Source organism: Saccostrea cucullata, unplaced genomic scaffold (assembly GCF_032062105.1).
Source record: "Saccostrea cucullata isolate Sc308-1 unplaced genomic scaffold, CSIRO_AGI_Scuc_v1 ctg448, whole genome shotgun sequence".
In the NCBI taxonomy this organism is placed as follows: Eukaryota; Metazoa; Mollusca; class Bivalvia; order Ostreida; family Ostreidae; genus Saccostrea; species Saccostrea cuccullata.
Genome location: NW_026937346.1, coordinates 582856 through 587417, shown reverse-complemented (window position 1 = coordinate 587417; position 4562 = coordinate 582856). Strand labels below are relative to the sequence as shown.

General features: G+C 29.9%; 2 protein-coding genes across 2 annotated transcripts in view; both read left to right on the top strand.

The window, feature by feature from the left end:
- LOC134247981 (uncharacterized) overlaps positions 1 to 4562 on the top strand; it is a 171785-nt gene that overhangs the window by 92450 nt on the left and 74773 nt on the right. The gene's annotated exons all lie outside the window — the stretch shown is intronic.
- Positions 1 to 4562, top strand: part of LOC134247986 (uncharacterized) — a 132583-nt gene that overhangs the window by 60396 nt on the left and 67625 nt on the right. The gene's annotated exons all lie outside the window — the stretch shown is intronic.

Below are 4562 nucleotides of genomic sequence, written 5' to 3'. Positions count from 1 at the left end.
ACATGATAAGGAATAATATAAAAGATCTTGATCAACCATACTTAAAACTTGCGTAGTGAATTTTTAGGGACTATAGGTTACCTCTGCGTCTGTCCGACATTCATCTAGCTGTCTAGATGTCCGTCCATCCGTCTATCCAGCTGTCTGTTCTACTTGGTTTTCCGGACTTTTTCCCTAAACGGGTGCAGATATTAAGCTGAATTTTGGTATGTGAGTGCATCTTAATGCGCTACGGCTCAAGTTTGAATTTCGCTTTATTGACTTTTCACATAATTATTGCATTTTTTGTAATTTTTCATAATGGTTTGAGATCGAATCGGGTTCGTGCTGCGCTGAACACCGATAGTGATCATGGTAAATATGACGCGAGGAAAAGACGTTATAAAAAAGGGAGATAGATTTTCATCTTCATGTGGATTATTTAACGAGGTTAAAGGCATTCAGAACTTCAAAATCAAGCTGTTTTAACTCGTTCAGAACTTTTGTAAACATGAAATGACATCCTGAAGAAAAATGGAAACCCGGTAGGAGACATGTATTGCTTCTGTGATACTCTCAAAATGCTTGTTTATGTTGTCATTCAAAAGCATGAAAAGTCTACTTAAGTACAGCTATTTGTAAGAACCAGGCAGGGGGTGATTCATGACCAATTCAGATTTTTACAAAATTTTAATATGTTGCTTCATGGACCAAGGGAACATCATTGGACAACATAATTTTTTTGGCCAGCCTTTGTTGCCATGGAAACAATGCACCATATAAATGCCCATGGCAACCAAGCAAAAAATTGAAAAAAATGTGAATTTAGCTATTTTTGAACACAGGAACAGAGCTTTTTTGATGATAGTACCCTAAATAAATCTTTTTTTCCTAAGAAGTACATACAAAATGATAGATGATTACCATACGGATAAAATTATATAGGATTTATTAAAGGTACTGAATTTCAATTAAATATAGGTCATTTCATAAAATTCACTTTTCACAATATTTCTTCAAATCCAACATATTTTAGAAGCATATTAAGAAAAAGGCCTGCACGTTAAAGAAATCTGATAACATGGGATAAAAAGAGCACATTCTTAATTTTAATAAAATTAAATAAAACCCATGGGTTTTTTAAAAATATTCTGTTACCATGGCAACAAAATGTCACAAAAATTCATTTTTCACAATAATAACTGTTTTTAGGAGCATAGTAAGAAAAAATGCCACAATTTAAGGAAATCTGATAATGTGGAATAGAAAGAGCACTTTCTTAATTTCAATAAAATTAAATAAAACCCACGGGTTTTTAAAAGATATTCTGTTACCATGGCAACGAAATGTCACAAAAATTCATTTTTCAATTTTTCACAATAATAACTGTTTTTAGGAGCAAAGTGAGAAAAAATGCCACATGTTAAGGAAATCTGATAATGTGGAATAGAAAGAGCACTTTCTTAATTTCAATAAAATTAAATAAAACCCATGAGTTTTTAAAAAATATTCTGTTACCATGGCAACAAAATGTCACAAAAATTCATTTTTCAATTTTTCACAATAATATCTGTTTTTAGGAGCATAGTAAGAAAAAATGCCACATTTTAAGGAAATCTGATAATGTGGAATAGAAAGAGCACTTTCTTAATTTCAATAAAATTAAATAAAATTCACGGGTTTTTAAAAGATATTCTGTTACCATGGCAACGAAATGTCACAAAAATTCATTTTTCAATTTTTCGCAATAATAACTGTTTTTAGGAGCATAGTAAGAAAAAATGCCACATTTTAAGGAAATCTGATAATGTGGAATAGAAAGAGCACTTTATTAATTTTAATAAAATTAAATAAAACCCATGGGTTTTAAAAGATATTCTGTTACCATGGCAACGAAATGTCACAAAAATTCATTTTTCAATTTTTCACAATAATAACTGTTTTTAGGAGCATAGTAAGAAAAAATGCTACATGTAAAGGAAATCTGATAATGTGGAATAGAAAGAGCACTTTCTTAATTTCAATAAAATTAAATTAAACCCATGGGTTTTTAAAAAATATTCTGTTACCATGGCAACAAAATGTCACAAAAATTCATTTTTCAATTTTTCACAATAATAGCTGTTTTTAGGAGCATAGTAAGAAAAAATGCCACATTTTATGGAAATCTGATAATGTGGAATAGAAAGAGCACTTTATTAATTTTAATAAAATTAAATAAAACCCATGGATTTTTAAAAGATATTCTGTTACCATGGCAACGAAATGTCACAAAAATTCATTTTTCAATTTTTCACAATAATAACTGTTTTTAGGAGCATAGTAAGAAAAAATGCTACATGTAAAGGAAATCTGATAATGTGGAATAGAAAGAGCACTTTCTTAATTTCAATAAAATTAAATTAAACCCATGGGTTTTTAAAAAATATTCTGTTACCATAGCAACAAAATGTCACAAAAATTCATTTTTCACAAAAATACCCATTTTTAAGAGCATATTTAGAAAAAATCCCACATGTTAAAGAAAACTGAAAGCATGGGATAGAAAGACCACATTCTTAATTCTAATAAAACAAAACAAAACCCATGGTTTTTTCAAAAATATTCTGTAACCATGGCAACAGAATATCACAAAAATTCATTTTTCAAGAAATTACCAAAATACATCATTTTCAGAGTATGTTGTGGAAAAAATACCACAAGCACAGAAAAAAATGATAATATAAGATAGAAAATGTTCTCCTAAACCTTGCAAATATTAGATAAAACCAGTGGATATCTCATAAATTTTTGTAACCATGGTAACAAATTATTCTGGAAAATCTCCATAAAATACAAAATAATTTTATCGACTAATATACATGTATTATTTTCACAGTTTATTGTAAATGCATGAAAATATATCTCACTCACTCACTCGGTCGTCCTTAGACGATGAAAATATATATATTTTTTTAAATATGCTTTTGTGATTTGTATCTGGTTACCATGACAACATTTCTAAAAATATTGTATTTGCCTATACACTTTAGCCAATGAGATTCCCTTATATGAAGAAAAATGTATGAGTGGCCATTAGGTAAGATAATGAAAAACACAACATTTTTTTTTGTACCTATAACTTTTTTTAAACAAATATTTGGTTTATGTGGTAACTGTGATTAACCATTTTTGAGACATGATCTAAATATTTCAATTGTATTCAAAGCAATTTTAAAAAATCATCTGTAAATGTACACTTTGCTGAAATATATTAGTTTACAGTAAAGAAATCTTGAAAAAAAAAATGTCAATATAACATTATAAAGTGTATCAAAAGTAAAAAAAAATCCATGTTCTTGACTAGATAGGCAAACTAAAATTCAAAATTTTATGTTGAAGGGGTGTAATATTCAACATCCTTGGGTGTATCCTAGTCTTGGTTTCAATAAAACCCCTTTTAGATTTGGAGGAGCTTAAAAATCAATATCCTTTGTTTCTGGTCTGGATTTCTTTTTCTTTTCAAAGAGTTTTAAACTGACAGTGTCTTTATTAGATTTTTTGGCCATCATTTAGAAATGTGCCATTGAGATTATCTGTATCAACTGTACAAGTACATCTATGTGTCCTGGCTGCTAAATATTTGCTCCAGCTAAATCCTCTGACATAATGCATGTAGTTGATTCATCAATCTGGAAAAATATAATTCAAAATTTGAAATTTGTTAATGAAAATAGGCATTCCATAAAGCAATTTTTTCTTCTTGCTGTTGAAGGAAGAGAGTAGCTAAGGTTCGTTTTCTCTATGATCATGATCATGAATACAAGAAGACCATGGTCCATAACACTCACCAGAGTAACTGGCCATTCTGTTCTAAACCAGATTTTCCTACTTCTGATACCTTTTGTGGTTTAGGCCTTTTCTTAGGGGAGGAGGACATGATTTAAACAATTTAGAATGTACACTTAATCCCTGGATGCTTTAACATAAGTTTCAGCTTTTCTGACCCAGTGGCTCCCCATTTTTCTCTTTTCTTGATTATCACCCCTTGTGAAGGGTCTTAGCCCTGCCAAGTTTGGTAAAAATTGGCCCTGTGGTTCTTGAGAAAAACCTCAGCTCTACAATTCTTCTCTAAATTTTCAAGTAATGTTACCCCTGTTTTAACCCTCATCCTATCCTTGCCTCAAGTAGTTAGCTGTTATTTGATTCTAAATATTAGTATGACTATTACAGCCTTGCTCACCTCAAAAGGGTTTTTTTTTTCAACAACAAAAATTCTGTTTAGATATGCTGCATTTTATAAATTTTACTTTCTAACTTTCTACTGATTTTAGGTTCCAATATTCAAAGAAACATTTGTATGGATTGAACAAAATAAAGAAGTTGATACTGTGTTACATTTACAATAATACATCTTTTACTCATATTCGGCTTCCACATACATGTAACTGCAGTAAAACTTGTTTAGTACAAACACAGACATTGTGAATTCACAGATATAGTGAAGTCCTCTTGGATCCCCAACTATATAAATATTAAAAATTACAAATATGGATATAACTAATTATCGATATAGCGAAGTACTTTTACAGGTCCTAGTTTGT